This window comes from Condylura cristata, unplaced genomic scaffold, assembly GCF_000260355.1.
Source record: "Condylura cristata isolate star-nosed mole 26May11 unplaced genomic scaffold, ConCri1.0 scaffold00022, whole genome shotgun sequence".
Lineage (NCBI taxonomy): Eukaryota > Metazoa > Chordata > Mammalia > Eulipotyphla > Talpidae > Condylura > Condylura cristata.
Window position 1 is genome coordinate 24,599,097 of NW_004567123.1, and position 26,259 is coordinate 24,625,355.

Below are 26,259 nucleotides of genomic sequence, written 5' to 3' on the forward strand. Positions count from 1 at the left end.
TAGGTTCATGCAGCATGAAAGTGAGCCAGGCTAGAGCAGACTCATGTGAGAGATGAGTCAAAGCAGGGTCATGAAGTTAGCAGGAGACCAAGACAGGCTTTGGACAGTCAAGTGCAAGCACCTTCATCCTGCATCTCAGCCCTTTCTTCCTCTTCTTCTCTGGTATAAAGGGGACTCTTCCCTTTCTCCCTAGGACACTTGCTCAGCTGTTGTGTCAATCCTACCAATCACCTTGAAAAGCACAATCATTTCTACTTACCGAATGAGGAAACAGAATCGGGAGCTAACTTAGAAGGGGTGGGAGCAGAATCTGGATTCATATCCCCACGTGTCCTTAGCACAGCTGCATTTCTTCCTGCCTGATTTACTGCATGCGAGTGTTTGGGTCACAGCCAGGTTTGTCCCTTTGAATCTCAACACAGGTAGTTACATGATTATCTCAGTTTACAGACTTAAACCACTTCCCCGCTGTCACTGCTTGGAAGTGGCACATGAGCTGCTCAAAGATCCTGCCCAGGGATCTTCCTGCTGTTAACAATGTACTGCCTTGTCCCCCAGTACTTGGTCATCGTGACTGTTAGAAAACACTATAATTATTAACAATACTGTAAAAATTGCTTTGGGGCAACATCAGAAGCACAGCAGTGAACAGAGAGCAGGAGGCAGCTGGCCAGGACACGTGTGCGTTGGGGCTGCTGTTTGCTGTGTACTGGGGTCTTCCGAAGTCTTAGTGCTGTCAGCATGGATTCCACCAGGGAAAGGGAAACACCCTCAGTTCCTCCTGCCTCTCTGAAAGCTGGCCAGGGAGCAGGGCCTGGGCTCAGAGCAGACAGCCCCTAGGGCCTCAGCCCCAGGCACCATGCCCTTGCTGTGCTGATAGAAGTAGCAAGGCAGTTTCAAGTGAAGATGCCTCCTTGCTTCTGATGCCTTGGGCTTAAAATGTCACTGCTGCTGTTCAGCATCTGCTCTGGGGTGTGAAGTAGGGAGAGAGAGAGGGAGAAAAAGGAAGGGACCAGCAGGCCCTGGCCCAGGAGGGAGGGAGACTGGTGCAAGGCCTTAAGGAACCCGTTTCTTGTTTGGCCTGTGGGGCCAAAGCCCAGTTGTGAGGGATCAAAGGGGAGCTCCCGACACAGCCCAGGGCCAGAGCACCAGAGCACGGGGCTCGCAGGTCTCCTTAAGCCTGGAGCTCCTGCTCCTTAGCTGTTGGGGAGCTGTTGCCCGGATCACACTGCTTGTATTAGTCACACAACAATCCCGTGGAAGTCCTGGTGGGAAGACCTTGTATTGGGATTGTCCTGCAAAGTGTGAACTAAAGTCACATTCAGGAAAAAAAAAAAAAAAGAAAAAAAAGACATTCTCTCGATTCCCTCTTGAATTCTCTTTCAATCCCTGGAAGACTCCAAAGGCCACGCACATCTACATTAGATCCAGAGCATCTGCGGCTCCACACCCCTCTCTAAGCGCCCTTTGAACCCAAGAAGAACCAACTCTCTGGAAGTCGAGGGTGCCCAGGTAAAAACGCCACAGAACCTCTGGTTTCCCGTGTGCTCACTCTTACCTGCTGCAGAAAGTTGGGGACGCACCACTTGCCTCTCTTGCGGCAGGTCACCCCGGCCGTGGGTGGGAAAGTTAGCACCACTTCCGCTTCACGACAGCGCGGCCTCAGCGCGCTTTCCACTGCGGCGTTCACGGCAGCGTAGGCAGTGACACGACATCACTGACGTGAGGCGTGAGGCGTGTGGCGTGAGGCGTGAGGCGTGAGGCGTGAGGCGTGAGGCGTGAGGCGTGTGGCGTCAGGCGTCAGGCGTCAGGCGTCAGGCGTCAGGCGTCAGGCGTCAGACACCGCCCAGCAGCGCGAGCCCTTCCGGGAACCGCGGCAGGCGCTCGTGCCCACCCTTGCCCTCAGGAGACGCGATTTGTCCCTGGCGCGCTGCTCCCTGGGCCATGGCAGGTTAGTTCTGGGGCCTGGGACCGCTCGCAGCTGTTTTCCATACAGATGGATCGTGGCTGCGGCTCGCTTACCTGTCGCTGGCTCCGCTCAGGCTCAGGGTACATGGGATCAGCCTGCTTTTGGAAAATGGGGAGACTTGGTACGAGAGAAAGTTTCTTTTTAAAACCGTGTAACCTGAAGTTTTTAAAGAGCGAAAGGAAATAGACAGAGCCGCTGAGCCCCTGGAAGGCATGCTGGGTTTCTGCAGAGACCCAGCACCCGCGGAAGTGAGACGCAGGGGTGCGGGGCCCCAGGAGCCTCTCCAGGGGCGGCTGGTGGCGACTTGGCTCCTGTAGCCGCCGGGGCCCTGAGCAGCAGCCTTTCTCCAGAGCAAACATCTGTCTCTCTCCTCTTTGTCCTTAATGACCACAGCCAGGGGGAGCGACTTTAACTCCCAAGGCGGCTGTTTGTATCCAGCCTGCAAGGAGAGGTCTAAATTGGCATTCCACATCATAATAAAAAAAAATTCCCAGCAATTATTAAAAGATTCTTATCTCTTGCTCCCTACGTGGATAATGAGGCCCTTCTCTGCTGGACTGAGACAGGCTGTCTCTGCTCTCACTTAATGAAACAGGACCAAGTTTGCAAATGAGCCTGCCCCGGCTCTCCCCTTAACCTCTGCTTGTCGAGTTGTACATCAAACCTCCTGGCTTCTGTCTTTCCTTATTAACAGCCCGTAATCTTAGCGGGGCCTGGCCTCGGCTGGATCCTTCCTCTTTGGGTGCACAAATCTGCTTTCCCTGGACATAGAATCAGGGGCTTTGTGTTTGTCTTTCTGGCATGGAGGTTTGGGGGCCTTGAAGTGTTCCTGGATTCCTCTAACAAGAAGGGCGAAGGGAACTGCAGTTAGAAGTGGTGTTGACTGAAGCCCACCTGCAGTAATAGGTCCCAGGATGTCTCTCTTGCCCCAGACCCAACCTACTCCTCCTGGTGTGACCAGGTCAGCTGAGTCATCGTCACAGAAGCCACTGAACACAACTTTCCAAGTGCTCCCCCTCCCTGTCCTGGTCCCACTTTTGGACTCTCAGGGACTTTCCTAGACTTTGACCTTGTTCAACAAGAACCTTTGAAATAGGGATAACTTTATCAAGTGGAGTGTTTGAAGCTTTCCCTTAAAAAGGCTCATCGCCTGCCAGGGATGGAGGGGGTGGTGAGTGTCAGAGGGGGTGTTGCTCCAGCTGGTCACATGGACAGACTGTCATTCCACAATATGAACTGAAGGCCTCTTTCTCTGGAAAGTGTGGACCCTCTCTGGTGCAGTGTGACCGCACCAAGATCATTTTGTGACGTCACTTAAAATGGAAACTCCCATCATCTCAGGAGCGCTGCTCGTTCTCGTTGAGATTCTGCTCCAGTTGTCTGCTGCTATATAGCAAAGCACCCTGCCCTCAATGGAGTGGCTGTGAACAAAATCCATTTCTAGTACTTCATGATTGTGTGGGCCAGGAATTCAAGCAGGTCTTGGTGGTGCTGTTTGAGGATTTCCAGATGACAGACAGTGGCCTTCTTGGTCTGAAGTTCTGAGTGACTTAGTTCACATGTCTGGTGCCATGTGGAGGGCAGGTTCTCCAAGCAGGACACCCAGCTCACCTGACTCTCCAGTGGTCTCTCCAGCCCATAATTTGGCTCCTTACATGATTGTGGAAGGACTTCCGAGAGAGCATTTCTGGAGACAGGCAGTAGAAGCTGCTGATCTCATAGCCTGGGCTGACCCTTGCTCTGCCTCACTTCTATACTATCCTGCTGATTCCAGCCACCATAGCGTCTGCCCAGATCCTGGGGAACCCTTCGGCATAACAGTTGGATCCCCAGTCACTGCTTGTAGAAGAAGGTACTGGCAGAAATTCCTGGAAGACATGGGCTTAGCTTCTGGATAGATGCACCAGAATATTCATTTGGCTGATTCCTATATGAACCCAGCACCTGTTCCTGTATGAATTCAAGTTTAGAAAAGAATAATTGCACAAGTATAATTTCCAGTTTCCACAGATGCAAAGAGAAACCAGGGTCTCCAGAGAGATGGAGGCCTGGGCGTCATCCTTGCTGCCTGCCACAGAGATGTGGGCAAAGACCTTAAAGTGTCATTAGTGACCCCCATGGACAGTTGTCTGCAGCTTGGGAAATGGGATAATCCAGAGTGGAGGACGAGACTTCCACTGCACACCCTGGGATCAAGCTCTGAACTGCTGCCTGCCTTTGCTCCCAGGCATGTGTTGAAAACAAGTTACCCACCTTGGCCTAACAGGGTGCTGCAGGGGTTGGAGGTATGGCAGACAGAAGTCTCTTTGCTCTTAAACTCTCAGCACTTGGCATTTGGGGCAAGGGTGCTTCTTCCTTTCTACCAGGGCAGGGATAGTACTTCGCCTCTTCATGTCTCTCATCCATGTGCTTTGCCAGCCAGCACTCCTGAGTGACAGCCTTGAGATGTCAGTTACACTGTTCTACTTCCATGTGTCCCCAATTTAACACCTGGCACCACTGTTTGATCTGGTTATTCTCAGAGGTACAATGAGACAAGAGGCTACTTTCAGTGATCCCCAAACCTACCTACCATCAAAATAACCCAGAAGGAAGATGCAGAGATTTCTGGGTTCCCCTTAAAGAGGGCTGGGATTGGGACTCAGAAATCTTTATGTCCCCAACTCCTCCCTGGTGATTTTAATGTGTGTCTGTGACTTCTAGATACATTTTATTAACTCTCAGCTATGCTGGGTCCTCGTTTCAAAGGGACAGGGCCAATTAGCCCTCTCCGTTGGTGAGACCAGCTTGGTTATTGAAGAGACAAAAGCTCAGGGTGTGTTTCTATAGCTAGAACCTGACCTGTGACCTTAGCCAGCTGCCTTGCAAATGCCATTGGTCACCAGGGCAACCTAGCCAGGCAGGGTTAATGGTTTAGAGCAAATGCCTCTTCATCATTGGTGTGAGAGGGGAGGGAAAGGCAACTTATCTCCTAAGAACCGGTGCACTGAGTCTGTCCTTGTGAACAGCATCATGGTCTTTCATTCTGAATGCGCATAATACAAGTAGGTTCCTCCTTGGCTCTTTGAGGCTTAAGTCTGCTGCCCTCACTAAGGTCTCATTGCTGCCCTTTCCCTTCAAGGAGATTCTTGTTCAAACTAAGTAAGATTGAATACTACCTGCTTAAGGCACTGGCTCTGGATTTAAAGGCCCGCGATTGAGTCTTGGCTTTGGTGTTTGTGAGCAGAGTGGATAGAAGCAAGGGATGAAACTTTGTGCCTCAATTACCATATTCTGGTAAAATTAGTATCTATATTGTTTGAAGAGAAAACATGAGGTAGCCCTGATAAAGTTGGCGTTATGACTGCTGCTTAGTCAGCACTCAAGAGATAATCACTGTTCTTACCTTTGCTGTTAGATCTATGTGTGATAGAGACTTCTTTCATACGTGGCCCTTGTTCTGGTCCCCAACTTCAGACAAAGGGATCATCAAACCTCAATGGCCAAGTAATAATAGGGACACCTTCTTCCTCTTCCTCAGTCTCCTTCAGCCCTCTGGCACTTCAGATACCTCCGATCTCTTTCCTAGTGTACAGGAAATGACTGTCCAGCTTGATTTTCATCACTTCTATCTCCCTGCTTGCAATTTCTCTTCCTCTTACTATTCCCCAAAATGGACCAAAGGGAGACTTCTAAGAGATGAGTCTTAATTATTAATTCTGTTTACAGAACTTATTAGTTTCTTCTTCCCGTGACACTAAGTTCAGATCTTTTGCTTGGTAACAAAGCTAACAAAGCCCTTCATGCATTGTCCCAAACCTCACCTCTAGGTCACCCCTGACACTTTCCTCTGTAAAGTACATACCAATTGGAATTCCACCTCTACAGGAGGTCTGTCTCTAGTTTTCTCTGCATATTTTCCCTTCTGGCCAAGATGCCCATCACCTTCTTTTCTCCCTGGAAAGCCTCGAATCACCTTTAAAGACTCAGTCTCAGTGTCAGAGGTCTCTGTTTGATGTCCTTAGGTGGAATCCATCTCTTCTTTGTCTTACCTTTAACCCCTTACTTCTAGTTAAAGACTTATCTCAAAGATATATTTACAAATAGATGAGATTCAGAATAATGTGTTTACAAACAGCTTCTGAGGACAAATTGCCCTGGGTCTAACTCAAGTTCTAACTTGGCTGTGACTAAATTTTCTCCTCTATAAAAAAAGTACACATGGAAGTACTTCTTTCCAGAGTTATTGTAAGAATTCAATGGAATAAGACAAGAAGGATACATAGCAGTACTAAATAAAAAACTATTTTTTGTGAAATTGGATATATATTTCTACCTAAATATACTAAGTGACATGTATAACCATTTAATGACATGCAAATGTATAAAATACATTTAAATATAATTTACTTTTATTTTATATAAAGTTAAGTATACTAAATCTATTCTCCTAAATCATATAGCTGATGCATTCTTTCAATTGCTGCCCAGTACTTTGTCAAAAGCATATACCACATTTTATTAAATACCCCCCATTGATATCTACTTCCAATTTTTTTGGTAGCATAAGAAGAATTAAAATTAAAAGCCTTGTTCTATGTTTATGGAAGATGTATGTATGTATGTAGGTAGGTAAGTAGATAGATCGATAGATAGACAGTAACCTTTATAAAATTTTCTTGGAGAAATTCCCAGTATAGTTGGGTCAGAGAGTAAGTGCACTTTGAATTTGGATAGATTGTTAAGTTTTCTTCAAAAATACTGCTTTGGTGTTTATTAGTAGGTCAAATCCTTGAAATCTGTTTCCATGTTTGGAATTATTATTAATGTTCAAATGACACTTTGATAGGTTAAAATGATTACCCCCTTTACACAGCATTTCTTTATTTATGAGTAATATTAAGCACTTTTCATAGTTTTATCGACTTGTTCCCCCTGTGAATTGCCTTTTTCCAGATAATTCCGTTCTAAAATGAAGATTTCAGCAGAGCTCATTTTGACTCGTTTGGGGGTCGTTGCAAGGTTTGAAGGAAAACTGCATTGTGAGCATCCTGCCGATTGCTCTGTATGTTTTATGATGATTTGTGAGGAGTGATTGATCACAATCAAAAAATTAATCACCAATCAGCCCTAGTAATTAAGTCATAATTATATTTGCATGTATGTGATAATTTATGCAATCTTTAGGCAAAGCACTTTAGGTGGAGATGGAGGAAGATGTGCTAAGGTGTCAGCTTTTGGGATGCCTGGATCCCTAGCGGTCAGTTCACTGACTGAGGGGGTAGACTGGGAGAGTGATGTTCATGGTCTGGGTGGCGGTTTTCTAACCCACTCATTGCACATTTCACCCTGACACGTGTATTTACCATTAGTACTTTATAGTTTAAAAAAACTGTGGTGATAAAAATAGGTTGGCTCAGGGCAACTCCAGCACATATAGCTGGGGTCTGGAAGATCTATACTATTATCCTTTACTTCTTCCATCCTCTTTATTCACCTTTTTTGTAACCAAGTGATGTAAAGATTGAGGTCAAGGTCAATGAACATTTTAGGGGAAGGGAGTGATAGTAAATAGGCTTTTGCTCTGCAGATCATATAGTCTCTGTCATAACCAATCAACATTGATGCTGTATCTCAGAAGCAGACTAAACACATGAAAAGGAATGTGCATGACTGTGTCGGAATAAAACTTTAATGACATAAAAAAATGGATCTGACTTCACCCCAGGACCATGGCTTATTGACCCCTGAATTTTAAATTCTTAGTGAATCAAGAACTTTTTTGAGTCATCCCTATGGCAAAAATTTTATTTTCCATAATTTTCTTTCTTCTCTCATCTCTCCTTGCCCTTATTTTCTATCCCTTTTTGTCTTTTTATTCTTCCTCATTTTTTTAAATAGCTCTGAAAACCTCTGTATGTTTCCAAGTTTAAAATGGTAATAATAGAACAACATTAAAAAGTTAGGAGAAAGAGTGAGCTCTAGAATATTCTTTGAGAGCTATACACATCTGTATGGTGTGTGCAAAATTTCAAAATGGGAAAGAAGCAAAGATGTTACTCTGAAGTGAAATATTTACTTGTCAGGATCATCTTTTTTTTTTTTTTTAAGATTTATTTATTTATTCATACAGAACTGGAGTACAGGCCAGAGATGCGGAGGGTGAGAGGATTCACCAGAGACAGAGCGGGAAGCAGAACAGGCAGATCGATGAAGTACACTGCTGAGGGGAGCAGCGGGCGGGTCAGGAGAGGTCTACCACGCCATGTGGTCACCTCCAGGGCAGGCGGGGATCGAACTCATGCGGAAGTGGCTTTAGTTTCTCAGTGCAGTGCCTTAACCCGCTGCGCCACCAGGGCGGGCCAGGATCATCTTTTAATGTAGCTTTTAGTTTGTTGTAAACTTGTATATTTTATATATGATTAAAACTTGAATTCTGGTTTTGCTTGGTGAGTGAAGAGTTCTTTAGAGCTCTGTTCTCTTCATCTGGAGCCGGATCATCTTCTTGCAAGTTTGATTTTGCAACATCATTTTCAATGTTTTCTGCACCAGTGACATCTAGATTCACCCAGAGTCCTCGCTGTGTGCTGCTCCGTACTCTGATTCTGGTTTTCATTCTAAGATCATCACCCCTTGGTGCATAAACCCCAGCATGTCAGCTTGGGCCTGCCTGCTGTATGACCAGCATCTGAAAGACTTTGAATGTGAGGCTCCTTCAAAACAACATGTTAATAACTACATTTGTCTAGTGTTATTTTATGTAGAGTCCGTGTACTGCTTATTATGAGTTGAATTGTGTTCACTCAATTTATATGTTGAGGCCCTAACCCCCAGAATGTGACTTTGTCATTGTAGATATAACTGGTTAAGGTGCAGTCACACTGGAGTAGTAGGACGAGCTCTGACCCAGTAGCACTGTGGTTATAAAAAGGGGAGATTTGGAGATGAGCACACACAGGGGGATGTTATGTGAAGATACAGACGGAGATCAATTTCCCAAATAAGGAAACACCAAATATTTCCAGAAATCTAACTACCAGAAGGGGTGCAAACTTTTCCTCACAGCCTTCAAAAGGAACCAGCCCTGCAGATACCTTGACTTCAGTCTTCAGACTTTGACTCAGTCTCCAGGACTGAGACAAAGTTTTCTTTTGTTTGAGGTACTTAGTGTTACTTCGTTATGGCAAAACCAACAAACTACCCTATTCGTAACCATCCTCCCCATAATAATAATAATGAAATTGAGCAGTGATTATGTACAAGACATGGGCTCAGTTTTTTTGTTTTTTAAGATTTATTTATTAAGCATACAGAACTGGGGTGCAGGCCAGAGGTGCGGGGGTGTGTGTGTGAAAGGATTCACCAGAGACAGAGTGGGGAGCAAAACAGGCAGATCGTTGCAGTACATTGCTGAAGGGAGCAATGGGTGGGTCAGGAGAGGTCTGCTGCGCCATGTGGATCACCTCTGGGGCAGGCAGGGATTGAACACATGCTGAACTGGCTTTAGCTTCTTAGTGCTGTGCTTTAACCCGCTGCACCACCAGGAAGGACCTGGGCTCAGTCTTTTTATGTGCATTTCATTTTGTCCTCCCAAATACCCTATTACAATAGGTGTATTGAATTACCCATTACAATGAGAAGCAATTATTATACTTGTTCCATAGACAATGAAAGAGAAGATTTAACTTGCAGAGCTTAAGTATCATTTTCAAGGTTATACAAGTGGAATGAACCAGGCCATCCGAATGCCTGTCCTATGGCCTGGTCCATTTTGCAAAATGGAGAAGCTTAGGGAGAGAAAGGCCACAAAGTCAGTCCAATAAGCACTGTGTTTCCATCAGTCTGAGTAAACGAGAAGCTACATAAGATACGAAAAGTGGGATGTTGACAGTGTAGCAGTTAAATGGGAGAGAGCAGTGTAAATGGACAGGTGGTTATTTGTGGGTGTTGCTGATTCAGGTTTCTGGCTTGCAAGTCTGAGTCATCTGTTTGTCCTCAATATTCTGTGCTCTCCAGTGACCGAGGTGCTGCCCTGTATCAGCCTGCCTGAGTCTGAGCTCTTCCCTGTAATAACTGCCCTGTTTTTCTACACTACAGCCCTGGTTAGGAAGCCCATCGGTGCTTTCCTCAGAGGATTCTGTGGAAGCTACTAGAAACACACCCCAAGCCAATTTTGGGACTTGGATCCATCATGCTGAGAGTCAGCAGGTCAGGCCAGAACTAAGTTCAGAGGTTAATTGAAATCAGAAGTTTGGAACCTGTTAAAGTGCTCATTTCATTATGTGCAACTCCTCCTCTCTCCTCCCTCGCTTTGCCTTCACTCTGGAGCAATGAACAGTGAGAAAAAGGCCTTTCTGAGCACAGATGTTCACAGTTAGCCTGTGACATCAGCAGCACCTGTCTGTCATTGTGCTCACCCGAGAAAATATAAACCCACCTTCTCAGTGCCCCAGGAGATGGTACACTGATGATAAAAGCGCTGTGACATAACCAAAGTCCTTCCTAACTTTGGTGCAACAAGGAGCTGGACGTGTCTGGAGGCAGAAAGCTGACACTTGCTCCCTGAGTGGCTGTAAGAAAACAGGCTGCAGTGTCTACCTGACGTTCACCAGTAGTATGTGCTTGAGAAAGCTTTGTATCTTCTCTCCTCTCAATCCTCAAAATGTGAATCATATACAGACTGATGCAATGTTGCATCTAAAACAAAATTAGTACGCTATTTGGAGGCATAACAATTCAAGACAGGCTAGGTCCTTGTGAATGCTCTGTTATTGACAACCCAGGGCTTTTCCTCCCTACTTCTTGTTCCTCTCTGTTATGACAAACTGGGAGAAAGTGGCTCCATGTCCCGATTGATCCTTCTGTTAATGGCTTTCACTCCTAAGACAGCTTCCCAGATACTGTCAGTCTTCAGCATGAATCATTGGCTTGGACTTCATCTCTACAGAAAGACAGGTCCCATGTGAAATAGGTCTCAGCTTCCAGAATTCACTGTGGGGCCCTTTCCTGCCCATTTACTAGGTGGGCTTCAATTGGCCTGAGGCAACTAATGTGTTTCACAGTGTGTTTTGTAGATTACATCTGGCCGGATGTTCCTCTGTGTGGGTTCCCTAAGCAATATGGGTGGGAAGGAACACCCTCATATACATGGAATTTCAGCTAAGAGACCTGGTGTTTCAAGTCCTTTCTCTAGACCAAACACCGCTGTTGTTGCTCTCAGGGAGCAAGATTTATTCAGACTGAAAGTTGGAGACAATGGGTTCAAAACCAGTTTTGAAATATAATCCCTTCTGTTCAGTATATGTCAGAGATTGTTCCTCTTGATGGCACACTCTTCAGTGTCTGAGGCAAGAAAGTCTGAATATAGATCTGTAGCAAAACACTTTATGGATAATTTCCAAGGCAATCATGCTAGGAGCTATAGGTAATGGCCAGGGGAGTAAATGTTCTTGTTTGGCAGAGATAGTGCCATCTACCATCTCATCCATCATCACCCCTTACTACCCAGTTAGAACCTGAAAGTATATGATCATCCTAGTTATGACAAAGAGTCAAAGCATTTTCCCCAGGGCCCCAGTAGATCATGTGATCTTTAAGAGGAGTCTATGGAAGGCAACCTCTTCCTCAAATCAGATGGTGAAGGGCAGTTGTGGAAAGTTATCATGCAGAGGTCATCCACTTCATCAGATGGGGACGACAGACACCCAAAAAAATTAAAAGAAGAAATTGGGATTATAAAAGAAGCACTGGGTTGAGTATGCCCTCTCTCTTGATTGAAGACCATAGCTTCTAAAATCCAGCTCACATTATGGATGTTGACCTTGTGTGGAGTGTGGTGGGAAATGATAGTAAGGTTGACCCACCTTGGCCTTGCCTTGCAGGATATAGCACTTTAATGAAGGCAGGAGGTTTAATGTGAAGGAATGAGGGATAGTAGGTTAGTAAAACAATTGTAATAATGATAGAAGATAGAATGGGGGTGACAGAATATTTTCTTTAAATGGAGTATTTATTTAGATGTTACCTGTTGTGCTAAGTACATCATAGACATTGGCAAATTATAGTGTCACACAGTCAACTAAACAAAAGCTAATTGTCACAGATGAGAAATGGATGTTACAGAAAAAGAGTGACTTGCTCAAAGTCACATAGTCAGAAGTAGAAAGAAAAAAATATTAAAATCTGTCATGTCAAAGTCAGAGTATTTAATTAGCACATCACCCTGTCTTTTTTTTTTTTTAATAAGGAAATATTTTAAGTTGGATGATATGGAACCCCAAAATTGCCTTTCAATAACCCAATGATAGCCCAAAATAAAAATGGTAAGTTATGGGTAGGATAGTAAAATAGGATTGGTTACCTCTTACTAATTCTTGAAGCTTAATGATGGAAATGTAGGTGTTCATCATACTAGTCTTTATTTCTGCCTATGTTGTGTTTGATGATTTCCATTAAGAAGTTAAGATTGTTACTTTTATATATTTAGCACTAGTTCTCAAGATATTATTTTGAAAAAAATAAAAGCAATTAACTTTGCTTTTTATTCCTTATCAATTTATCTTTTAATAAATTATGAAAATGAGAATATTGTTTTCCAGTTGTTTTAGGTCTCAAAGAATTTAAGTAAGTATGACCTTAAGCTCCCTTGAAGTTATTGTGTCTAATTTGTACAGGGTAAATCAACTTAAAACTTAAAGATTTACCTAGTGTTTTTAATGAATGAGACAGAGAGAAGAGAGAGAAATTATCATACATAACTTTGCTTTCATTATATAATTAGTATATGTTTAACAATAGAAATTATCCAATGGGGAATTTGCATAGGGAAGTGCATTTAAGAACATAATAGATTTATAAAAGAAATTAGATTAGATTATTAATAATTTGCCCGTTCTTTATGAGTAAAAGGTATGCAACCCTGTCTTTTGGGAATTATTAGTCTCCCAGTTTTCTTCCTTTTGAGGGAACATCTTGTACAGTCAGTTGATCTAAGACTGTACTCTGTGCTGCTGTGGCCCCATTGTAATGATTGAACATTCCGCGGGAAGCCACATCATTCCAGTTGTGCCCTGGTTACCATTTTGCTCAAAAAGTATGACGTATAGGGTAGATTCTCAGTGCACAAAGTTAAAATAATTTTCTCATCATGTAAAAGGCACACTAATGGACTCCTGATGGTGGTGGTGGTAGAACTTGTAATGATGGTGGTTGTGACAATGATAATCATGAAAAGGAACGGCAATGATAGTAAAAGTAGCAAAGTTCAGTCATACCTTGTACCATGGACCAGTTCTAATTATGAGCCCTTTGTACATAACAATCCTTTCAATCCTCACCATAATTCTCAAGACCTGAACTAAAGTGAGGCAGGGAGCTCCTGAGGATACAGTGCAAGAATTGCTCACTGTCGGGGTTAGCAAGAAGGCCTACTGTTACAGTGGTTTCTTAAAATCTCAGTCTTGTACTTGGGAGAGTCTTAAGAAGTGGAGGGAGGGAGGAGGAAAGGACAGGGAAGGTCACAGCTTGCTCAGAAGTCAACATGAGGCGCCACATCATCCCTGTTGACTCTTTCTGCGCATTAGGCAGGATATTGTTTGTTCACAAAATCCAGTTGACACTAGCAAATTCACATAGATAAAAGTGGGAATGTATTCTTTCAATGTATGTTTGTAGTAGAAGGAAAAATGAAAATCAAACTTCAGGTAAAGCATGGGTATAACTAGTTTCAAGAATAATTGAAAATGGAAAATTGATCTCTGGCGGCAGCATCAATATCTTTTCCACAAAGTTCATGGGCTTCATGCTCAAATCAACATGCAGACAACTGATATTGCACACTGGAATCGTCATGATAGATATGCAGATAAGGGCTCATTACTTGCATGGTGACAGTCACATTACCCGAAAGAATATGGGAAGTTTATACATTTCTGTGCTGTAGGGCTTCCAGGAATGGAGAATAAACATCTAGTAATAGATGTAAAAACAGTCAAGAAAAATATGGCATGATAGGATGGGTGGGATTATGACAAGTAGAAGTATAAAACCAGGACTTTGAGGGAGGGAATGGTATTGCAAATGCCTGAGGCAAGGGAACTTCAGAGCATGATCAGCCATTGTGTTTGGTTTGAATTCAGATTATAATTCATGCTTTCATGAGAATTGGGCAGAAAAAGGAAATAAAAGTATTGTGGAGCACTTTAAATACATAGAGGAGAAATTGTATGTATGTTTATATAACTCATTTGTTTATTCATTTTTTTTACTTTATTCACCAGTAAATATTTATAAAACACTTGTTGGACATCTAGGTGCAAAGATAACCATGGCACATGAATATTTCCCAGTTTAGAGAAATTGCTCATGTGGATGGGAGCTGGGAGTAGCTGAGGATGTCTCTTCTCATTCAGTCTTTATCTCCTGCCTGGAAAATCTTCTGTCCACTTCTTTTCTTGTTGACTCTTATTCATATTTCAAATGGCTGAGCTGGACTTAAATGCTCTAGGAGGCCTCACCTAACTAGGTGTACCTGTATCACTCATGTATATCACAGTTTCCCTCCAAGAACACCCAGTTACCTTCTGTATATCTTTGTTGTCAAAATTTAATATATGATATTGAAATGTACAGTTAGGTACTCAAATAGCTTGCTAGACATTGAAACAATGGCCATATTACGCTTATTCTCAAAATACTCTGGCAGACATAATGCTGAGTTACCCAGATCATCCTTAATGGAAAGATTTGTCTCAGCTGTCAGTTCCTACAGGGCTGCTTCTGTGGTGGATATCCATCCCTTTATGGGAAGTGTTTTTCCCATAGCAGCCCAATGCCAAGAATCAATCAAGTTCAATGTGGGACAATTCTGGGGAGCCATACACACTTCAGAGTTTCCCATTCAAGTCTTCGTTTGGCCTCTACCACAAGTCAACTTCTCTGTCTGCCTTATCTCACTTTGTGTCTCTCCCTTCTAAAAATAAAAGTATCAGCCCTTACAAGCACTGAATGTCAAACTGTATCTCGGTATCTGCTTATAGAGAACACAGTCAGTGACTTGTTAGCATCCGGAACTAAGTCTAACATAGCTCATAACAGGACATGAGTGGCTTTTTGTGCAGTCATAGAAGTTGAAGGTTACACTAAAGTTACAAAGTTTTCTAATCCATATAATAAAAGTTAGGTACCTATATATTGTGTGTCAGGCTCTGTTCTAGGCACTGGATTTTGGCATAGATGTTGTTGACCTTTGGTATCTTTGAAAGTAGTGAATCAGGGCAGGGGGCTAATATAATATCATCACACATTAAGGAGAATGAGCAAGTGGTTCAATGCTATGTTCAATATGACTTAATAGAGAAGTTAGAACTTTATTTTTCCTTCAAGAAATATAACATGGGGAAATAGAGATGAGATGTTACTTGCCTTGACATGACTGAGACTGCTGATGCCGCTAATAATCTGGGTTCTCCTTCACCTTCAGGAACTCTTCTTGACTACAAGTCCCAACTTTTTTTTTTTTTTTAACAAAACTGGAACAGAGTGATTATTTCTAGACTGTGCAGTGTGAGCAGAAGTGATGTGCATCATTTAAAATCCTAATTCATAGCACTGTTCCCTGAGAATCACTTACTTTATCTTTCTCCATCCCGCAACAGATAGAGAACAATGCAAGAACCTGAAACCAAGAAGGACCATACAATGGGATAAGCTTATGTACCTGAATGACTACACAACACAATGACCCTCCACCTTGACCTCTGCTACACTCTGATGGAAGCAAAAGGCAAGTCACTGTTGCATGAAACCACTGAGACTTTGTAGTTGTTTAGTAAAGTTCTTGACCATTCTGACTAATATGTGTGCTATAGAGTGTAAGGAAAATTTCCTTCTCAGAATGGAAAAAACTTTGATTATATTTAGAGGCTGAGGGGATGGTGCCAGGGAAGATAAAATGAGGAAGTGGATAATCGTTCCTGCAAGTTCCCTGCAGCCTAGAAGGAGGTCACCTCTTTCTCCTCTGTTTTGTTGTCAAGAATGAGAATATTGGTCATTTTTGTATTAGAGGTTTTACTACTAATTATTAACTAGAGAGAACATATGAGAATGGAGTAAGGATAATAAACACATGGAAGTAACAAAGGTTCAAGAAGCAATGTGGTTACACATATGGAGTTTTGTAGGGAAGACTCATAGGAAGTCAAACATGAATTGAAGTTCCAGCTTGGCTCTATCATAGTTGTAAAATATAGAACAATTTATCGTGAGATTTTTCAGTTGTAGCAAGCTATGTTGGTAAATACCTCATACAGATTATTTCCTGTGTGTGAAGATACAAAGAGGTGCATGTCAATTGTATAGGAAAAGGTTTGGGAATTTTTTGGAACTCTTAACAATCAACTTGGACTTTTGCTTAGGCAATGCTCTAAGCAAAGCATTGATGTTAGTTCACTCCTCACAGCAACTCAGTGAGGTGTGTTCTTTTGTCACTGCATTTTACACATTTGGACATCCGTGAAAAAAATAACTAGATGCCAGCACTTTCCTTTAGGTGCAGAACGATGGGTGCATTCTTCTTTATAGCTTTGTGTTTTATAAGGATGCAGATTTTTTTTAAGAAAAGTATTGATATGACATTGCATTATAAATGATATGTTTCAGGTGTGCATTATTATAATTTAAATTAAACTCTAATTCAGATATATACTGCTTAAGTTCACCACTGAAAGTCCAGTGCTGTCCTCCATTGTACAGTTGAACCTTTTAGCCATTTTACTCGCTCCCTTCCCCCTTTCCTTCTGATAATCAGTCTTGCAGTGTAAAAAGTTTAGAAAATAGAGTTAGCATTGTTTTTAAATCAGTAAAATATTAGGCTTTATTCCTTTTGAGGAAATCATAAATGTGGTTCTTGAAGGTGACATTTTATGAACTGCAGCACTACTAAACTTTATGCAAAGTTCCTAGGGCTAATAATCAAGATACTTAATGGCACGTAGACTTATAGGGAAAATCAAGAAAGTTAGAACAGTTTTGCTTTTATTAGGTCCTTGAACCTCTAGTGTGTGGGGCAGGGGCAGATTAGTTTCCTTAAAGCCTTCTGGACTTCTCATAGAAATATCTCATGGGTGTTGGAAAGCTGAGTGTTTTTGTAACTTGCCATTTAACCTTCTCCTGCCACTCCACTGAGATCTCTGAGAAATGGTATAGAACCCATCTCAGACAGAGCTCCCTTTAACATCTGTGCGGACCAGTAGCTTGTGTCGTGAAGTAAACCAAGGTACCAGAGCCAGGCACCAACAGAATCACTTACAGATAGTAAAATATAAATATAATAATGCATTGAACATATGGTGAGTGCTCAGTAAATGCTAGTGAAATAAATAAAAAAATTATAGCACATTCATGATTATTCTACAATTCATAGGAAAATGAAATCTTATAGATCTAACTCGGAGTATCTGAGTATTTTATTTCATTTGTTTTTCATAGGAGAACTGGGATCTAGGAGAGAGGTGTGAGGGGTTGGGGAGGTGGACTGAGAAGATTCACCAGAGACAGAGTGGGAACAGAAAACGTGGATCCACTGAAATACACTGCTGAGGGGAGCAGCAGGAGAGACAGGAGAGATCTGTTGCATAATATGTGGGTCACCTCCTTGGCTGGGGATCAAATGCAGGCCACAGCAGTAATAGCATTGAGACTTAACCCCTAGGCCACCATGGAGGCCTAGGAACAAGGAAATCTTGAGGTTTCTTTTTAGTTATTCTCCTTCTCCTTTCCTTCCACTCTTTATGACTGTTTTAAGGCTCAATTCCTCATTCTCTGAGAATAGTTCTCAGAAAGAATAATTAAATGGGAACTATTGTTAGAGACTCAGGTTTTCATCTCTGAGATGCTGGGCTTTGCTTCAGGAAACCCCCCAAACGAACATTAGGCACCATTGTTGTTTTATGACTTTAAGCTATGCCACTACAGCCCTGGGGTCAAGAGCTGGACATCTTGCTTGTGTGAAGGTCCTGAAGGGGTGAACTCAGTCAAAGCATGTTACCCTGGAAGACTTGGAGCCATTTTAGCTGCTCAATGGAGAACACATCCCAGGATGCAGGCAGGTTTCCAAGACAACTGGGGTTTGATGGTTCATTGAAGGGTGGCCAAAGCAGCTGCATCTTGGTGCTCTGGAAGTCTCCAACTATTCTGCACGAGCCTTGGATTCAGGAAATCCAAAACATATTTGCTACAAACATTTTTCTCCACGATTTTTAATCATGTATATATTGCAAGGAAATGTATCCCATCTGTTTTTTTTTTCTTATTCATTTATACTTATATCATCCAAATAAAATTTTGAAATTTATTTGATGTTCCACACTTAAAAATAAAAGTCACTGGTGTGGAAGAGCCTGTTGGTAAAAGGCAGTGCTTCGTTCATCAGGCTGCCATGATTGGTTCCTCCAAGCAGTCTCAAAGTCCACGCAGCGAGTGACCCATGGACTCCTTTGAGGGATAGTCCCAGCCTCACAGGGGCAGATACCATGGATGATGAAGGGCTCTTCGCCCTCTGTTAATCATAGAAATCTGGCAAACAGGAGAGGCTAAAAGACCTCAGATATCATTGAGTCCAACCTCACTGTCATGACACAGTTGAGGAAACTGAGCCTCAGAGGGGGGAAGTTCTCTGCTTAATGACACATGGTTAGTTAAAGGCAGATTTGGGGATATAAACTCATATATCATGAGCCTATTAGCTGTATAGCAGTGTTCCTTCTACTTTGGTTGTAAAGTATCGAAGCACAAATGCAAGATCAGATTGCAAGACCGAAGACCTAAATATGTTCAAGAGTTAGGGATGGTTCAGAATGGGCAGGTGCGGGTGGGAGGGTCGCATAGACTTTAAAGCAGGTTCCTTCCCTCAATGAGAACAGGCTCTTGGGAAGAGATAGGTGTCTTTCATAATGTAGGATAATGCCATTGCGAATGATATTGACCCTGGCTGTGTTATTTAGTATCTCAGAGCTTCTGCTTTCTAAATCTGCTAAATGGGTTAAAATTAGCATTCAATTATTGTGACAATGAAAAAAAAGCCTAGTGGTGCAGTGGCTACCACAGAGCAAATGAATGCTCAAAATGTATTAATTCTTTGTATTACCATTGTCATGACGACTCATTGAACTGACTTTGTGGCGTGGTATATCCTAAACTCTGTTTGGTGAACACTATTTCCAGATGTTATTAATAATAACATGACCTTAACAATAAGATGGTCTTATTAAAAAAAAATAAGTGAATGTGTGGCAATGTCCCATATTTTCATATGTTTTGAAAATACCGTATCCTCCACTGTTCTCTTAGAAATTCTTAATGCATGATACACAATTGGTAAAGTCTCTGAGAAGGCATGCAAGAGAGAAAAATGTCAAATTTTGTTGGATGCAAACATTGCCAGAAGTCACTGATTTTCCTTCTAAGAACACTCTTAAATGAGTAGACTGTGTTCCTGTTGCACATCAGTTTTGAGGATGAAGGGATCGGAGAGATAAAGGGGGTATGAAGCTGTGGGGCACCGTGGCTCCTGCTCCATCTTGGGAAGGTGGCAAAAGTGAGTGCTTAGGCGCATCACCTCCTCAAGGGGCACTGTGCCGTGCAGGGAGGGCTGTTCAAGCAGGAAGGGCTGGTCAGAGGTTAGTGAGGACATTCCTGGACACGGAGGCATGAACACGCTGAGGAAATGCCCGAGCACGCTGAGCTCCCCTTTGGCATGGTCCACTGTGGGCATGAGCCAGCAGTGCTGGCCAGAGACTGTGAGACCAGCTTACATTTTCCCCCCCAAGGGCAGGAAGTGTGCTAGGTTCATTTTCACATTTACAAGGCCTAGTGCAGGGCCTGGGACTAAGCGGGACTCAATAAATGTGCACTGAGTTGAGACCAGATCTAAGTGGATGTGAAAAGCTGTGATAAGGAATCTGGATGTTATTTGGCAGACAGTGGGGAGCCATGGAAGCTTGTGGCTCAGGGGAGTGACATGTGCAGAAGGGCACTTAGAAAGATCGGTTTGGCAGCATGTGGGGGATGGAACCCAGGAGGGAGAGATTCTGGAGGCAAGAATCAACCATGCATTGTTTCAAACAAAAAGGCTCAGGGGTAGACAGAGGAAGGCCATGCTGAGGAAAAGGCAGCTGCAGAGATGGAAACTTAATGAAACTTTCTGAATCTGTAATTAGTTTTCTTTTTAAGTTAAAAAGGAATGTTATGTTGTGCAGAGGGAAAGAGAAAGATCTAGATGCTCTGAGCCCCAGAAGCTGAGAGGGCTTGGATACTACAAAGTTCGGTTTTCAGCTTGAGTGAGGTTGGAGCTGCTGGCAGGCACGCCAGGGCACAAGACAAGAAGCATTTGGAAATGTGCAATAGAGACCTGGAGGTAGATGAGGAGAGGGAGGTTTGGGATCCACCTATGAGGGCTGAGATCTGTAGCTCCGCGCATGTGTGTGTACGGGTTTGGAGATGAGAAAGGAAGGAAAAATCCAGGGTAAGTGCTTGAGGGCACTTCTGTTACTCTGTTCAACACTGCCCACGCCACAGCCTGACAACTTGTTCCTTGCCCACCACAGGAAGATGCTACCCGCAGTCATAGCTCCATCCAGATCCCAAGTCAACCCTGCAGAGCTGACTTAGCTTCCCCGCAGGTGGAGTCTGCATTGTCCTGTCCTCTTGTCCCAAATCCCTACCTGCCTACTTAGTTGGATTTTTTTTTTTTTTTTACCATGTCTCAGTAGTTGTCTTAATGCAGCCCCAAGAACCAGACTGCTTGGATTTGAATCTCAACACCAACAGAGCAGAAAACAATATAGGCTCTCTTCTTTTTTTCTGCAAATTTAGAATAGAAATAACATGTAGGTGATAGGGTTTTGCTATTAAACGTTAAATGTAAAGCAGCTAGAAAGTTATTGACATAGAATGGAAACTCGATATGATTTGGTTGTTTTTCTAAAGATTATTTATGCATACAAAATTGGGGTACAGGTCAGAGGTGTGGGAAGTGGGGTGAGAGGATTCACCAGAGTAGGAGCAGAACAGGTAGATCCACTGAAATACACTGCTGAGGGAAGCAGTAGGTAGGTCAGGAGATGTCTGCCGTGCTGTGTGGGTCACCTCCCTGGCTGGGGATCAAACTCGTGCTACAGTGGCTTCTGAGAGCTTCATAGTGCTGTGCTTTAACCCATTGCACTACCAGAGAGGGCCCCATTTTGATTTTTACCATTTTAATCACTGGTATCCAGGACTGATGACTGGGTTTGTGTCTGTTTTTCACAATGATTAAAAACCTGCCCGGAAGTCCTGTTCCCCTTGCAGGATCTAAGTTATTAGTTTTATTGTGCTGGGGATCGCCTGAATGTAGCTCTGGCTCACCCACTGCCTTCAGATAGCACTCGTTATATCACTGCCTGGGGACATCGGCTATCTCACCCCCACCCTCATTCATGTATTTACAAACTTGCCTATTCACCCATTTATTGAACATCTACTTTGTGTTACATATACAGCTACCAGACTGGAGACTGAGATATCCCTGTCTGGATACTGGGGCTCTGTGACTTTCTGTTGTGAGAACCCTTTCCTCACATGAATTCCTAGTATGCTTTGAGGCTGAGTCATCAGACTCCTCCAGCAAATGTCTCTCCAGACATTTCTTGTGTCTCTCCAGACTCCTGAACAAATGGCAGACATAGAGTAAACCCAGTCCATCCATGCTGCTGACTTGCTGACTTGGGAAGATACACTGAAAGGTCAGCCTCACTCCCACCCCATGAAGACCCAGACTAGAAGACATCCGCACTCCCATATCTGTTCACATCGCCCTGATACCTCATAAAACCTTCCCCCAGATAGTCATTAACGAGGTGGCAACATGGATATGAGAGGCCCAGGGGTGGGGGTGGGGGTTCTGTTTGATGTCCTGCCCGACAGAATTGCTCTTTGTGAAAGTTTGGGGCTGCTTTGAACTCCTGCTTGGCAGCCTCTCTTTGTGAGCTTAGACACGAAAGTCTGAGGAATATAATTGTGTTGGGGAAGCAGAGCAGTGGAGTATTGGGGCTGGGGTCAATGGGTAGGAGAGGAAGAGCCCAAATGAGAGTGCCGTGTGGCTACCGTGAAATGCCCAGCCCCATCCGCCTCTGCACTTTGTTGCTTGGTGTGGAGTTTCTGTGTGTGTACAGCCAAACTACTGGTCACCATGAAGGATGAGGAGGGCTTGGGTGCTTCTCCTGCAGTCAACATATATCGCTGTGTAGTTGCAGATGTCTTTATTCTCTCTGTTCCTGTATAACATTCAGCACCATTCCTGACACCTGTGAATGCTGAGAAAATTTGTTGACTGAATAACTGACCAAATGGACCATATGGCAGGAAGAAGGGACTTTCTCTTTTCTGCCCTTGACACCTGAGTGTGACAAAGGATAGGGAAGATGCCCAGGGGATCTACTCTAGAATGTCTTGTAGACTGCCAGGTGTTGGCGAATCTGACTCCATGAGTTCCAAAGAGGTGACCTTCTGCTGGCCAAGATGGACAAATCCCCAAGGCAGGATGGCATAGGGAAGGTGGCCTGACTGCTAAGCCAGGTGCAGCAACGCTTCCCTCCCCGGATCCCGGATGCCCTCAGCACTGGGAAGCAGACCCTGCTGTGGACTGGGGAAGGTTGATCTGAGCCACCCACGGGTACCATTAAGTCAGATCACCAAGAGCCCAGCTGAGACACCCACACATACCTCAGTGTCACCTGTATAAAAAACTACTTCTCTGTCCTCTGGAAATTGACTGCTGCTTTGTTTCAGTGGAAAGACACGGATGTTGTGATGTCAAGAACAGAGTAATTTTGAACTCTGGCTGTCACAGGTGCTTTTCACCATCCCCTACATTGACTCTTAGTCTTCACGTCAGCCAGGATGCAGAGGCTACTCGCCTGCTCCTTCGCAGAAAGGGCAGTAAGGCCCAGGCCTGCTAGTTTAGCAGTCTTGTTGCCAGAGAGGTAAATGAGCTGGCCAGATTAAGCAGTCTGAGGCAGAGCTGGGGCTGCACCCGAGGCATAGCCCCCTAAGCAGTACCCGTAAGCCTTGCAGTCAATGCTCAGACCCATGTTTACATCCAGCTCGCAGTAGTGGCTTTGTATGGAAGGTCTGGCATGTGCACTGCGCTCCAGGCTTCTCATCTATTAGCAAAAGGCCTTGTGGACCATGATTGTGTGAGCCCCATCCAGCAGTGTCTGGCAAGCGGGAGGTGACTTTCCCCCCATCATCTTGGCCATTAGGGCAAACTCATGAGGGATGGTCTTGTCACAGATTATACAGTGTCTAATTCTCAGGGGATCTAAGAATCCACCGGGAGGCTGTCGCCACTCACGCTGAGGGCAGAGGCATCCTCCAGGTGAGCCCAGGGCAAGCTCATTCATAAAACAAACGTTTATGGAGCTTCAGCAAGAGGCCGGGCAGCCACCTCCACGGCTTCAGGGACTCCGCAGTTGGTTCATTAGAAGCTGAAGCCCCCTTGGAGGCCAGCAGGGAGCGGGGCTGGAGGGGAGAGCAGTGCAGAGGCCAGCTGGCTCTCCGGCAACAAAGTCAACATCTCCCCAGATGTCTGCCCCGGGGTGGAGGCCATTAGCTCCAGTTTACCTGCTCACTTCATTTTTCAAAATTAGCCACAAAAGTCTCCCTTGGAAACACAATGGGCAGCGCAGCTCAGCAGGGGCGAAAGGAAAACAAAGCCTTGTTTTTCCATGAACTTGTTTGGAGTTTCTGAAGGTTCCCAGAGCCCAAGGCTTGGCAGGCCCTTTCTAATGGTTCCTAGGTAGATGTTTGGGAGACCCCACATTTCCTTAGGCTCCCACAATCATTCTGGCTAAGACCAGGCTCATGCCCCTTCCTGTCTCCAGCCTCACAGTGCCCTGACTCTTTGCCCAGCCAAGCACTGACTTTCTCATTTTCTTGCTCCTTTTCCTGGGGGATAAAATTACAGTTTAAATTCTTGGATTCACTTTGAGGGTTGCTTAGAGACGGTATTAGCTTTCAACCACCTGATTTAATCTCTTCTCTCACTCCCACCTCCCCCATGGCTGCTGAGACAAGGCAGAGGGCAGAGGGGAGAGGTGAGGAGGTTACACACTTGTCTGCAGTGACATCTTTTCATCAGGTGGTGAGGAGAGCATGGCCAGTCGGGAGTGGCCAGCTGTCTGTCAGTGGGGCTGTGACAGGTTGTCTGTGTGGCTCTTCACCAAACAGCCCAGTGTGAGCTTCCATGGGAGAAATGTGTGTGTGTGTGGGGGGGGCAGGCGGGGGGAGTGAGCAGGGTGATGAGAAAGAGAGAATGGATGAACAAAAGTGGAAGCCTTACAGTACAATATATGCAGTTGGAGCTTTCTGGGCAAAGTGCATCTTTGTCCCAGGAAAGTGATTCTACTCTACATTCTGTGTCCACCGGAAACTATGTGGCAGCCAGCCACGTGCTAGGGCCTGCCCAAATATAAAAGTCGGGAATCCTTGTAAGAGGAACCTGAATACAACCCAGTGGATGAGAGTGCTCCCAGCTACGCATCATTGCTTTCTACTTTCAATCTATGGGGCAACAAGGAAGCCGGAGAGATGCCAGAGGATTGCAAAATGGGCCTGTGGGTTTTTTTGTTTGTTTTAAAGAGTTATTTATTTGTTCATGCAGAACTGGGGTACAGACCAGAGGTTCAAGGGCTGTGAGAGGATTCGCCAGAGACAGTGGGGAGCAGAACAGAAAGATCAATGAAATACACTGCTGAGGGGAGCAGCGGGCAGGTCAGGTGAGGTCTGCCGCGCCATGTGGTCACCTCCAGGGCAGGGATCTAACTCATGTGCAAGTGGCTTTAGCTTCTTCATGCTGTGCTCCAAACCGCAGCACCACCAGGGAGGGCCCCTATGGAGGGTTTTGATTCCACGTAGTTGAGGTGTTAATTAAATCTCCCAGCTAGAATGCAAGTGCCACCGACCTGGGTACTTTGCTTTCATCTTCACCGCCGAAGGATCCAGTATCCAGACAGTGTTTGATTCTTAGTAGGTTCTGAGTAATGTTGGTTGACTCTACCTAGAGGAGCAGACTTCAACCTGCAGCTGCTCACATACTCCATCTTCAAAAGTCTTAGTCTCCCCCAACATGCCATCCTCCAAAATGGTCTTTGGCTGGGAAGTGCCACTCAAGCTACTTTCAGCTAGTTGGTTAAATAACAGCCCTTGATGGTATCAGATCCTAATCCCTGGAACCTCTAAATGTTCCCATTTAAAATATATAATATATATATATATATATATACATTTGCATGTGATTTAATTTAAGATCTTGATTTTGGGAGAATATCTTATTCTAGTGGGATAAGGTGCAGTGATGAAGGAGGCAGGATGGGAGTGATGCAGCCCTAAGCCAAGAGTGGCTAGAAACCACCAGGAGCTGGAAGGGGCATGAGTCAGATCCTCCCTTCAAGCCTCCAGAGGGAGTGTGGGTGAGGGAGTGTGGGCCTGGTGCTGCCTTGAATCTTGCCCATTGAATTGGTGTTGGACTCAGACCCCAGCACTGTGACAGAACATGTTTCTGTTGTCTTAAGCCACCCAGCTGGTGGCAATTCATTCTGGCAGCCATGGGAAATGAATGCAGGGAGAAATGCTAATGTAAACTTTAGCCCTCAGCAGAGGTTAGGGCTTGGACAGGGGTAAGGCTGCTCAGATCAGGAGACAGGCAAGGACAAGGGACAGAGTATTGTCCAATTAGCTATTATAAAGGGTAGACTGTGACACTGTAAGGGTGTGGCCTACAGACACTAGGTCTTGTACTCATAGAACCGACTGATAGCAGTGGTAAGGGTGGGTCCCTGTTCCATGAGAAGGACTCCACAGAGGGAGGCTTAACCATCACCGATGCAGGATTTCTAAGGTCACCTTGGCTACATCCAAGTGTCAGGTGGAGATGAGGGAAGAGGGGAAAATAGAGGGGCTTAACAACTTAAGATTTTAAATGGCATAAATCACTTCTGCCCACAGCTCACTGGGTTTATTCAGTCTTATCACCAAAGCAAGGTCAGAAATCTAGTTTTTGCCTCACTGGGTAGTCACATTCTAACAATAATTTTGTCATGAAGAAGGAGCATTGATTCTTAGCGGCCAGTTAGCTGAAGTCTCAACTACAGAGGAAAATGGCTATAAAAGCAAGGGGATTAAAATTAAGAGAAAAAGGTAATTTCATTTAAAATATGAAATAATCTCATTTTTATTTTAGAACATTTGAATTAATATACAAAATTCACATTAGTATT